The sequence below is a fragment of the Erinaceus europaeus genome, chromosome 17, assembly GCF_950295315.1.
Source record: "Erinaceus europaeus chromosome 17, mEriEur2.1, whole genome shotgun sequence".
In the NCBI taxonomy this organism is placed as follows: domain Eukaryota; kingdom Metazoa; phylum Chordata; class Mammalia; order Eulipotyphla; family Erinaceidae; genus Erinaceus; species Erinaceus europaeus.
This window is the reverse complement of record NC_080178.1, coordinates 80,461,088-80,474,368: the sequence shown is the minus strand read 5'-3', so window position 1 is coordinate 80,474,368 and position 13,281 is coordinate 80,461,088. Positions and strand designations below refer to the sequence as shown.

Here is a 13,281-nt window from a genome sequence, read left to right as displayed (position 1 = left end):
TCTTTATGACCGTGATCATAGACCTTGGGATATGCATGGGGATTTCCCCTGGGACTTTCTGGACTTCTTCTCGCATGTTTCCCATGGAGAAAGACTACTCTAATTTGAGGAGCGTTCTCCAGTACCCTGGCAGTCCCCAAGAATGGAGACATGTGGTTAGTTCTACTCTCTTGATTGGATTCTATCTTCAATGGGAAGACACTTTTAAAAATGGGTGCCTGAAACAATCCAGCAGGAACAGTCAGAAGCACCCTAAATGGAATTTTGAAGAGCTTTTTGGACTAGGACGCCCTCTGGGGACTCATGCTACTACATGGTGAGATCTGCATAATCTGGTTCAAGTTGTGTTTCGTAAGAGAGTGATTTGAATGAATTTTTGCTTGACATTGACTTAAAAAAAATGCTGGATGCAGCCATGATTTCTAGAGACATCCAGAAATAATCCAAAAAGTTTTTTTTTCCTCCTTTGATTTCTTTTTTTTACGTCTTGGCATAAATCTGAAATGTTTAATCCTGAAACGGTATGAGTTATGGGTGGGGCAGATAGTGCAATGATTATGTTAATTATTCTCATGCCTGAGGCTTCTACTGTGGTTCTTCTGTTTACCTTTCCACATTTTATTGAGTTTAAACTGTTTAAACAAACCTCAAAATCATACTAGAAAGGACTTCCAATTATAATGGAGTTATCAATTATAGTAAACTTTTATTCTGCTACAAGTTTTGTTCAACAAGTAAGTGAATTTCAGCTGTCAAGTCTTCACATGAAAAAGCATCTACTCAAATGGAATTCCTGGAAATCCATTTGGACCTCTGTTCTCTGACATCGCCCACAAGATGGAATGACTACAACACACCCCCAGAAACCAATGATGTGACCTGGCACAACCTGAAGAAACAGATTCACAGACTCCAAAGATCACTCTCTACAGAAAAGCAGAATTATGGTGGCTGACATTCCCCATCGAGACAGACATGCAGCGTTTCATCCCTTGGCATTTTCTTCTGTGGTCAGCTACTTTGGACTGACACCTTCATCGGACTTACTGGTACACGCTGCTGTGTTTCTCAAAGACTAACTTCAGCCAATTGCCTTGAGACTTTATAGACCATGTCCCCTCGCCTGCAGGCTCTGTCCCCAGAGGTAGAAAACTCCCCCTCCTTATTAGGTTATGCCCACAGAGGCATGAAGCACCCCAAGAGGCAAGAGATGCCCACAGAGGCAGGAAACGCCCTTTGAGGCAAGAGATGCCCCCAGAGGCATGAAGCGTTCCCAGAGGCAAGAAATGCCCTTTCGCCTGCTAGGCCTTGCCCTTTGAGGCAAGAAACTTTCCCCTTGGCATCACACTGGTTATTGCTGCGCGCCTATTTTGTTTTCCATGTCTTATGCCAGTTCTTTTGAAAACGCCTGTATGATATAGGTTTCTGTTCACCCCACACTCCTAATACTATGGCCATTAGTTAAAAAGAAAGGGGGAATTGTTGGTATGCATGAGACCCCTTCTGTTTCATTTGGTTTAAATCTCCTCTGCTTAACACTATTCTATTTACATAACCACTGCATTCTATTTACATAACCACTGTTAACAAGCACCACCCTCCCTCCAGGGCATTGGTGGTTCAGTGATAGGATTCTTGCCTGCTCTGCCTCCTCCTTGTCACACTCTGATTTTCACCAGTCACTTTTCTCTCCACCCTCTTTATGTCACATCCTGTTTCCACCCTACTTGGCAAGTACATATAAAGACAGCATTGTGAGTTTTACGGTACTTTAGTTTAGCTTAGCTTGGCTTAGATTGTGCTGCGTCCTGCATGAATAAAGAGATACTGCCTACAGCTCAACCATGAGTCCCTGGTCATCTGTTACCCGCCCGTGAAGCCAGCCCTGCGAAAACAACATAGCCCAGCGAAAACAACATATGTCTATGTCTTGTTTATGTCTATGTCTGTGTCAGTGTCTGTGTCTACATCTACGTCTACGTCTATGTCTGCGTCTACGTCTATGTCTACGTCTATGTATATAGAGAGATATCACAGCACCAAAACTCCCTTAACTGTGCTGGGAATCAGCTTCAACAGAGAATCTACCAAGCTGTACCCAGTGAAGGCTGAACCAGGTTCAGGATGAACCAGGCTTAGGATGAACTGGGCACTAGTTGAACCTGAGTATGAGCTGAACTAGACATGGGCTGACAAGCTGTGGTCCTAGCTGGGACAGGGCATCTGAACTGGCATGATTGAGCAAGGAATGGACTGGAACTGGCAGAAACCATGGATGCATCTATCTCAGAATGAGTGACTATCGGTGGAGACTGTGCTGGGGACCAGGCTCAAACTCAAGACACACATAGGACAAAGCAGCACACTACCCAGTGAGCTCTTCTGCCAGCCCTTTGTGGGCAAATATATTTTTGTCTATTATGTTCACTACTAGTCTTATGCACCTGAAACAGTGGTGGGCACTTGAAAAATGGTTAAATGAATGGATGAGACAATGTGAACAATATTATTCCTGCTTGAGGAATGACCGTATATTCTTTTTTTTTTTTTTAAATTTTTTTTGCCTTTATTTACTTACTGGATAGAGACAGCCAGAAATTGAGAGGGAAGGGAATGATAGAGAGGGAGAGAGACAGAGACACCTGTAGCACTTTACCACTTGCAAAGCTTTCCCTCTGCAGGTGGGGACCAGGGGCTTGAACCCAGGTCCTTTCACATTGTAACATGTGTGCTTAACCAGGTGCATCACCACCCCACACTCCACAGAATATTCTTTATATTTGGTGCTTGCACGTGGTCAGATAAGTGAAAGAATAAATGTGGAGATTTTTTGAGTAACTGTGTATGGGGGTGGGGAGAGAGAGGGATAACTGCTTCAAGGGAAAAAAGAAGAACTGGGAAAGGAGAAAGGAAAACAGAGGTGTTGTCTTAAGATCTAGTGGGGGCGGCTGTGTGTGGTAGCGCAGCAGGTTAAGCGCACATTGGCACAAAGCACAAGGACCAGCACAAGGATGCCAGTTCGAGCCCCCGGCTCCCCACCTGCAGAGAAGTCGCTTCACAAGTGGTGAAGCAGGTCTGCAGGTGTCTGTCTTTCTCTCCCCCTCTCTGTCTTCCCCTCCTCTCTCCAGTTCTCTCTGTCCTATCCAACAATGACGACATCAATAACAACAACAATAAAAGCAACAACAATAAACAAGGGCAACAAATGGGGAAAAATAGCCTCCAGGAGCAGTGGATTCGTAGTGCAGGCAGTCCCAGCTATAATCCTGGTGGGAAAAATAAGTAAATAAATATTAAAAAAGAAGATCTAGTAGTGGTTTGCAAATGTAAATTCCCTTTTGTTCCCCCATAGAATCTGTGGCTAAAAACGACATTACTCACCACTGCTTCAGAGATGGAATTGTCACGTGCAGGTCTTGAGCTGGGTCCAGGGTGACTGAGCACACACAGGTTATAATTATGAGATAAGGAGTGAAATCTCTGGCCCAGCACGTAGTCCATGGAAGTCAGTGGCCGTCTATTTCCCTGACAGTCTGTGGCCTTGGTTGACATCCTGCATTTTCCTGACCACAGTACAAGGCTTGGCATGCAGCAGCCTCTCCAAATATCTGCCTCCCTGCCAAGCAGGTTTTCCAAGGACTCTACTCAATAGCATGACAAAGTGTTGAGATATGAAGACTTCTGTGCCACTTCACTCTATGCAGAGTCCCAGCATGCCCTGTGAGGCAGGGGCATAGCTGACACACACACTCATGAAAAAAACCACTCTTTAGCCTGGTTGGGAGACTCCAGTAAGTACTGATGTAATTTGTTTTCACAAAAACTGTAACTGGCTTCCGAGTGAAGCATTTGCTCAGCTGTCCTTTGCCAAAGACGACAGTAGCTTTGTGTCACTGCCTGTTGACAATGGTCATAGTCACACATTGTACCTCAGAGGTCAGAAGATTCCAGGAGAAAATGACTGGGGGGAGGGGGCAGGCGGGGGGGGGGAGCTGCTTCAGAGGTCTGGATGCTTGCAGTGCAGGGTGCTGGGTGCCGAGTCAGAGGCGGATCCAGGGATTCTATTCCTGGGGTGACAGAGTTGGCTGACAAAGGAAAGGACATCCAGTTCAACTGACTGCCCCCATACGAATCCTGGGGCACGCAAGTTCCCAAAAGCACCATACATATTTTAGTGGGGATACCCCATTCATTTGAGTCAGAGGAATGCAGAGTTCAATAATCAGTTGCTTCCCTTCCTAGCAGATTATGATGTGACGCCCAAGAGCGTCGGAACTCTGACTTATTCATCATCACATGCCTTGCTGCTCAGTGAAAGATCTAGCACAAAGGGTACGCTTGGCCGAGCTTTGTGGGGTGGAAGAATGACCACAGAGACTCTTGGAGTCCTGTTTTCAGGTGCTTTCTTTGGCATAGGTCCTTACTCCCTGCAGGTGTCTCCTAAGAACTTCCCTATGTCCCTGTGCTTCCTTCTCATCCTGGAAACGGAAGTTCATTCTGAAGGCTGCCCTATTGTTTGCAATCCCAAACTGAATGGGACTGATTTGTTGCATGTTTTGGCTAGTCTTCACACAGCATGTTTTTGTGATACATAACATTTCCTTTCAGATCAAATGCGGCAAGGTATGGGGTGAAATCAGACAGCCAGTGTCGCTCATGTTCTAATTTTCAGACTCCTCAGATTCGAATTATGTAACTTAGGCAAGTTATTGAATTTTACAGACCCCAGTTTCTTGTGTCCATAAAGTGGGTGTAATGTCGACTAAGACTGAATCTAAAGGTTTTTTAGATTCCTTGATAAGACTGAAAAGGAGCTATCATTTAAAACTTTCAGGTATCAGCAAGGGAGACGGTGTAGTGGCAGTGTACTGGACTTGCATGTATGAGGGTCAGACTTGGATTCTCGGCACTGTGTAGGCCAGAGTAAAACTCTGGTTCTTTGTATCCCTAAATAGACAAGATAAATAAATAACAAAAACAGCTTTTTTTTTAATCTCAAGGAATATTGTACCTCCAGGAAGAGGAAATGTCTAGGAAAATGCTTCCTATAGAATTTATACAATTGGAAGTCCGGCGGTAGCGCAGTGGGTTAAGCACACGGGCGTAAGGATCCTGGTTTGAGCCCCCGGCTCCCCACCTGCAGGGGAGTCACTTCACAGGCGGTGAAGCAGGTCTGCAGGTGTCTGTCTTTCTCTCCCCCTCTCTGTCTTCCCCTCATCTCGCTATTTCTTTCTGTCCTATCCAACAATGAACGACATCAACAACAACAATAATAACCACGGCCAGGCTACAACAACAATGGCAACAAAAGGGGGAAAAATGGCCTCCAGGAGCAGTGGATTCATGGTGTAGGCACCGAGCCCCAGCAATAACCCTGGAGGCAAAAAAAAAAAAGTTCTGTGATCTTAGGAAACTGAAGTGAAGGCCAGAGTGTGGAACTAATATGCCAGACTAGCAGGATTTGCTTGAGTTTATATCCTCAGCAAAATATTTCAGCACATGTGGAAAACCTAGCATAGAAGCAGCTTGAATTTTGCAAACGATGACAATGAAGGACAAAGGTTCAGTGCTGAGGTGGGGAGGACACAGAGGCACACACCAGAGGCAGCGGAGCAACTCGTGGGCTCTGAAACACCTTGTGGGTGGCAGGAAGACATCCGCCCTCCTCCCCCACCTTCTCTCACCTCAGTGCCACGCAGGCAAGGGGAGAGCCATTCACTGCCTCCTGGCTCTGTGTCATGCCTGTCACTCCAGTGCTGTCAGTAGTTTGTGACCACGACTTCAAAATAAAGGGAAAGGGGGAACAGAAGCTGTGAGCCTCTTGAAAGTAGAGGCAGCAGCAACCTTTCAGAGGATCTTGGCAGTCTGAAAACAACCATATTGGGATCATCTCTGAAGCAACAGGACAGGGGGTAGGGGGTGGGGTGGGAGGGGTGGGGGGTGGAGCTTGGGGGCAGAACGGAGGATAAGCACTCATTAGGTCTGTCCTCCCACTGTGAGGATAAGCCAACTGATTTTCAGCAGAAACTCGAAAGACTAGACAGATCTGGCCATCTAAATTCTGAATGAAAAAATATATCTGGGGCTGGGCAACTGTGCACAGGTTAAGCACACATATTACCAGGCACAAGGACCTGGGTTTGAGCCTCCACTCCCCACCTGCACGGAGCCCGCTTCATAAGCGGTGAAGCAGGTCTGCAGGTGTCTATCTCTTCCTTTCTTTACTTTCCTGTCATTCCTCAGTTTTTCTCTATCCTATTTAATAAAAATTAGGAACAAAAATGACCACCGAGAGCAGTGGATTTTTAGGACCGGCACTAATTCCCAGTGATAACTTTGGAGGAAATTTAAAAAAAGAGAGAGGAAGAAAGAAGGAAAGAAAGAAAGAGAGAGAGAAGGAAAAGAAAAGAAGGAAGTGGAAGTCGGGCGGTGGCGCAGCGGGTTAAGCGCACGTGCCGCAAAGCGCAGGGACCGGCGTAAGGATCCCGGTTCGAGCCCCCGGCTCCCCACCCGCAGGGGAGTCGCTTCACAGGCGGTGAAGCAGGTCTGCAGGTGTCTGTCTTTCTCTCCTCCTCTCTGTCTTCCCCTCCTCTCTCCATTTCTCTCTGTCCTGTCCAACAACGACGACATCAATAATAACTACAACAATAAAACAACAAAGGCAACAAAAGGGAATAAATAAATATAAAAAAAAAGAAGGAAGGAAGAAAGAAAGAAAGGAAAGAAAATAGGAAAATATATCCATCCACGAATACTCTATCCAGTTATCAATGAGATTTAAAGCAACAGTGAGGAGTTTTTTCAGATAAACAACAGTTAAAGGAATTCACTTCCACCAGAAGATACTGAATGCTTTCTCCTGCATACAGATAAAATTTAAAAAAAAATGAAGCAAGGGAATAAGAAAGTCAAATGAAGATTAGTCTTTGGTCTTGAACAGATTGCCAAGCACCAAGGGTGGACTACAAGGGTTGAGGGGATTCAGTGGACTCTGGTGGAGGGACATTAGTGTTTTGGTGAGGACCTGAGGGTGGTAACGTGGGCTGCGGAGACAGCAAAACAGGTGTGCAAGAGACTTTCACGTCTGAGGCTCCCAAGTGTGGTGACACATCTTGAAGTGGGACATTGTACTTCTGAGAAACATTTATAATCTGTAAACCAAGGCGACGCAAAAATAAGACTACTGATGAAAAAAAGAATCCCCAACAATGTGAATGTATGTAATTCCAATAAACTGAAAATGATTCCAATTGTCAATCTTATGAATGTTTGACCACAACTAAAACAAATTTTGTAAAATAAAAAAAAAAGAAACTAAAATGACTGGCAAAATTGTGTAAGACATTGTTATATATGAGGCCGCGTAAATTTGCCCAAGTAGTTTCTCTTAGGGCAATGTTTATTTCCTATGTGTATATTTAGACCGTCGTTTTTATGTTTACAATTTAGAAAATGAATGATCCACATTTCAACTAGTCAATCAAGCAGTTCAAGAACTGAGATATTAAATATTGTTAGAAAACTGCATCATTCTGATTATGAATTCATGTCAGAGGAGAGATTGCAAAAAAGAATAAATGGAGACACATGCACTGGCTGGGCTATACCACAAATACACTGCCCTACGGCCAACTGTTGCTATTTTATGATTAAAATTTTCATCTATTTATTAACAGAAGAGGGAGGAGACTGAGAAACTAGAGATTCACTCTGGAGCATGGGGTGCTGGGGATTGAACTTGGAGCCTCATGCGTGAGAATCCAATACACTAGTCACTACACCACCTCTTGGACTGTGCTATATTAAAATTTTTTATTATCTTTATTTATTAATTGGATAGAAACAGCCAGAAGTCGAGAGGGAAGGGGGTGATAGAGAGGAGGAGAGACAGAGAGACACCTGCAGCCCTGCTTCACCCCCTGCAGGTGGGGACCAGAGGCTTGAACCCAGGTCCTTGTGCATTGTAACATGTGCGCTCAACCAGGTGCACCACTGGGCTTTGACAGTGTTATATTTACAAGTTGGAGTTTTCTCTGCAGTGGACACTTCAATTTTCTGGACTCCTAGAACATGATCAGTCTTAAAGAAGGACATAAAAACAACAGCAGATGGGTCTTTGATTGGCATGTGGAGAAGTAGCTGCCATCTTTCTCTGCGTATCAAGGCCTTGTGGAATTGACTATATTCCCGCTGTGGGAGGCAGGCTGACCTATGCGTCATGGCAGCATCACAAAACAGTATAGAAGTTAAACCGAAGGCCTGGAAAACTTAAGAAAAAGTACTGGATTTAAGGTTTTATCTGTTGTGATTGTCTTCTCTCCAGTTCTGTATTACTCGAATGGGAAATTGGGTAAAGGATCTGTACAGATCATTCTGGGGCAGAGACGTGGGGTAAGGAACATTTCCTTGGAGGAAGCAAATATTCAGATGCAAAAGTAGAAAGAATTGGGTTAAAAACCTGGATTCCTTTTATTTATTGCGTATAGAAGAGTTTCACGTGAGGTATACAAGGGAAGAAAGAGAGAGAGAGAGAGAGCCAGTCCACTATACTGTTACATGAGGAGCTAGAGAGTGAACCAGGAACCTTAGGTCTAAAAGTCTAGTTCTCACCCGGTCGGCTATTTCCCCAGATGTAAACCCGGCTTTCTCGAACACGAGTGGTGAGGCCCAAGCTGCAGTGACTGGAGGAATAAGTAAAAGCGTGGGCTGTCAAACTGATAGAGTCAGAAATATCTGAGTTACATTAGGATACTAGTATCACTCTGGGAGGTGGTGCAGCGGATAAAGAACTGAACTTGCATTAACTCCTACCTTATGGTTTTGTTCATTAATCCTTTCTTAAATAAAAAATTAAAAAAAAAAAGCACTGAACTTGCAAGATGAGGTCTGAAGTGGTGAAGCAGGTCTTCAGGCATCTTTCTCTCTCCTTCTCTTTCTTCCCCTCCTCTCTCAATTTCTCTCTGTCCTATCCAACAACGACAGCAACAACAAGAATGACAAACAAGGGCAAGGGCTGGGGAGACAGCATAATGGTTATGTAAAAACCTTTCAAGCCTGAGGCTCTTAAGTCCCAGGTTTAATGCCCCCGCGCCACCAGAAGCCAGAACGTAGCAGTGTTCTGGTCTCTTTCTCTCTCTCTCTCTCTCTCTCTGTCTCTGTCTCTGTCTCTCTCTCCATATATATATATTTAAAATAAAAATATTTTTTAAAAAGGGCAACAAAGGGAAAAAATGGCCTTCAGGAGCAGTGGATTCGTAGTGCAGGCACCGAGCCCCAGCAATAACCTTGGAGGCAAAAAGAAAAAAAAAAAAAAAGAAAAAAGAATGCCAGTGTGTACTTCCTTCACCTGTAAAGTGTTGTCCGTTATATTCAAGCTTTACTAAACGAGGCACTGTCCTTACCAGTTTAAAGTGAACTGATAGGTCTCTGACATTCCTTCCTGCTTAGGACTCTAGGAGTCTCTGGGACTGGGAGCATCCTGGAGTGGGCCTGACTCCAGTGTTCATCTGCTCTCCGTGCCGCATGAGTCCTCTTCATGCTCCTGCTTCTGCTCAGCGAGCACGGAGGGTGGGGGCCATGCTGGAATGGTGCTTCAGAACATGTAAGCGGGGCAATGTTGCAATTCACCAGGAGTCATTCTCAAGGGAAAGAAGTCTTACCATATTCAAATTCTTGGAAATTATGGCTCTGAGGTTCCCTGACTACAGGAGGGCTAATTCCATTTAACTTATGACATACATGGGTTAAAAAAAAATCTTTTTTTTTGCTCCAAGGGCTTCACTTGCTTATGTGATCCCATTGTTCCCAGCAGACTCTTATTTATTATTATTATTTTTTACTTTTATCTAGAAAGAGACAGAGAAAGAGAGATAAAGAGAGAAAGAGACACACCACAGAATTGCCCAGCTTGTGAAAATTCCCTTTTGCCTGGTGTTTTCAAGTGATGTCTGGGGGCTGGGACCCAGGCCCTTGTGCACAGTGAAGTCTGATGTTGTGATTAATAGGAAATATATATATATATATATATATATATACACACACATATATATTTGTTTATTTTTTTTGTTTTATTTTTACTTGACAGGACAGAGAGAAATTTAGAGGAGAGGGAAGATTGAGATGGGGAGAAAAAGACAGATACCTGCAGACCTGCTTCAGTACTGAAGGAGCATTCCCCTGCAGGTGGGGAGTGGGGGCTTGAACCCGGGTCCTTACACACCATGATAGGTGCACTTATGGGCGCCACCACCACCCAGCCCCCATTAGGTTATTCAGATGACTAAGGCATCTTTGTCACACAGACAGCATTCACCCACAGTTCCAGGCTCATACCTCTCAAGATCTTTTTAATTTCCTAAGTGTTGAGAATGACAGAAGTATCTTTTGCTACATGAATGAATGAGGTAACTTTTGGAGGTTACTGGAAGGATCAATGATGTGTGTAAAGGGTTGGCAATTCCAGTCCCACCCCCCAGATTTCTTCAAGCCTGCACAGAATCGCAGAGTATGCTCAGGTTGCAGATTTGGGCTAACATGAGATTCGGGCCTGGTGTATGGTTCAGTGGTAGACTGCATGCCTCTCATGCATAAAAACCTGGGTTTGATCACTAGAACAAGAGAGAGAAGTGATATTAAAGTAGTTGCAAAAATTGAGCTGTGGCTATTTCCTAAAGTTAAATCAGGATTATAGATGAGCTACTAAAGGTTAAGACATAAGGTTTGTTCTAGTCTTTACCTAGATAGCAGTATATATATATATTTTGCCTCCAGGGTTATTGCCAGGGCTCGGTGCCTGCACTACGAATCCACTGCTCCTGGAGGCCATTTTTCCCCTTTTGTTGCCCTTGTTGTTTATCATTGTTGTTATTATTATCATTGTTGTTGTTATTGCTGTCGTTGTTATTGGATAGGACAGAGAGAAATCCAAGAGAGAAGGGGAAGACAGAGAGGGAGAGAAAGACAGACACCTGCAGACCTGCTTCACCCCTTGTGAAGAGACTCCCCTGCAGGTGGGGAGCCAGGGGCTCGAACCAAGATCCTTGCACCTATCCTTGCACTTCGTGCCATGTGCGGTTAACCTGCTGTGCTACTGCCCAGCCCCCTCTAGTAGTATTTTTTTAAAGGCCAATTTATTATTCTCTGTTGTTAAAATTCGGACGGCTCCTGCTAGCCGGGCTAGCTTCACGGGCGGGTAACAGAGACAACCAGAGACATACGGCTGGGCAGAGAAGCTGTATTTCTTTATTCAGGAACAACGATTCATAAACTAAACCAAACTAATCACCAAACAGAACTCTGCTGTCTCTTTGCGGTGGCGCAAGCACTCTCAAACTCTGTCCTTCTCCAACTCTGGAACTCTCCCTTACTCTCGCACTCTGAGACTCTGGCACTCAGGAACCCTGGAACTCTGCTGGGGTTCCTAGTGACGGGGCCAAGCGGGCCGCGAAAACTAACTGGACTGATTCAATTCTCTTGGCGGGGGAGAACTAGAACAACCCAATGTAAAGCATACAACAATTCTCAAGGATTCTGTGGGCCAGAAGTTTGGAAAGGGTATAGAAAGGACAGTTTGTATCTAGTCCACAGTGTCTCAAGCCCCAGCTGGTAGTGGAGAGACTGGGAGTTACTCAATGGCTGGGTACTGGAAAAAACTGAAGGCTCTTTCACTCTTTTGGTGCTGGGACATCAAGATGTGGCCTCTCCATCTGGGTTCCTTCATAGCGTGGTGGTTAAGTTCTGTGGTAAGAGGCCTCGAGGATGACCCCCCGTGATCCTTCCCACCTGGCATTCACAGCCTTGTGTAATCCCATCCCCTTGAGTAACATGTGGCAACACTGTGGAGATATTTCTTCCATGATGAGGTTACATGAGGTTTTGACTTCTGTCTAGGAGAAGACTCTCTCTTTTGCTGACTTGGTTGAAGCAAGTTGCCAGGTTGTAGAGGCCCATGTGGCAAGGAATTGGGGGTTACCCTGCGAAAGGGTTCCAGTACCCAGCTGGCACGTGGGTGTATAAAGAGGCTTCCCCATATCAACAGACAGGTTTCAGGCACCAGCAGGGCCTCCAATAATTCAGCTTAATTCTGGCTCCATCCATCTGGAGATGTTACCAGATTCCACACAAAAAGAGGTCATTCTTCCACGACTACCCTTCTCTTCAGATGTCTGTTATTTGTGCTGCCAACCAACTAATTGGATATCAGTCAAAGGTTCCCATGATCCCTGCCTCAGGTTTATGTTGTCAGAACTTGTCACAGGACTTGGGAAACCCATTTAAAAAAAGACGTAAGTGAGAAAGAGTTAGATGGAAGAGATGCTTAGGGCAACTACAGGGGAATGTGCAGGGGTCCCATGCCCTTTCCGGCCTCACCACTCTCTCAGGATCTGTTCACCAACCCAGAAGCTCTGGGAACCCCTTCCTCTAGGGTTTTTATGGAGTTTTGGTAGAATAAGCCATTGGCCATTGACAATTAAATGTAATCTTCAATTAAATATAATCTTCAAGGAAATCTCGGGGGGGGAGACTGGAATTGCCAACCCTTTACACTCATTGTTGGTTCTCCCAGTAACTTCCAAAAGTTACCTCATTCATTCATGTAGCAAAAGATACTTCTGTCATTCTCAACACTTAGGAAATTAAAAAGATCTTGAGAGGTATGAGCCTGGAACTGTGGGTGAACGCTGTCTGTGTGACAAAGATGCCTTAGTCATCTGAATAACCAAATGGGGGCTGGATGGTGGTGGTGCCCATAAGTGCACCTATCATGGTGTGTAAGGACCCGGGTTCAAGCCCCCACTCCCCACCTGCAGGGGAATGTTCCTTCAGTACTGAAGCAGGTCTGCAGGTATCTGTCTTTTTCTCCCCATCTCAAAATTTACTTATTTACTTAGTATGAGAGACAGAGAAAACAAAAGACCACACTGCTCTAGTGTAACTGGTGCCAGACTGAGCACCAGGTCTCATGCATGCAGTCCTGCACTCTACCCAGTGAGCACTCTCCTGGTCATACAGCTGGAGTTTGATGGTCAAGGGCATGCTTCTGAGTACGCTAGGTTATTTAAGATGGTCTCAGAAGTACACTTTGTATAGGACAGTCATAGCGTTTGGTCTGGCATGAAGTATTCATCAGAATAATTCTGCATGCTTTTTGTTTACATGTGAGTATTGATGTGGAAACATTTTTTGAATTATCTTAACATCTGGCATTAGAAATCCTTTCTGGGAGGGAAGTGCCTTTGTTTGGAATTAAAAAAAAAAAGAGCCTGGTCAAGAAGTAGCTGT

General features: G+C 44.7%; 1 long non-coding RNA gene across 1 annotated transcript; it reads right to left on the bottom strand.

Annotated features, from left to right (window-relative positions):
- Positions 1 to 2,274: 2,274 nt before the first annotated feature.
- LOC132533688 (uncharacterized) lies at positions 2,275 to 9,544 on the bottom strand. The gene is made up of 3 exons (XR_009545537.1): positions 9,402 to 9,544; positions 3,382 to 4,085; positions 2,275 to 3,266 (listed from the first exon to the last, which is right to left on the bottom strand). It is a non-coding gene; the product is annotated as an uncharacterized LOC132533688 (long non-coding RNA).
- Positions 9,545 to 13,281: the final 3,737 nt, after the last annotated feature.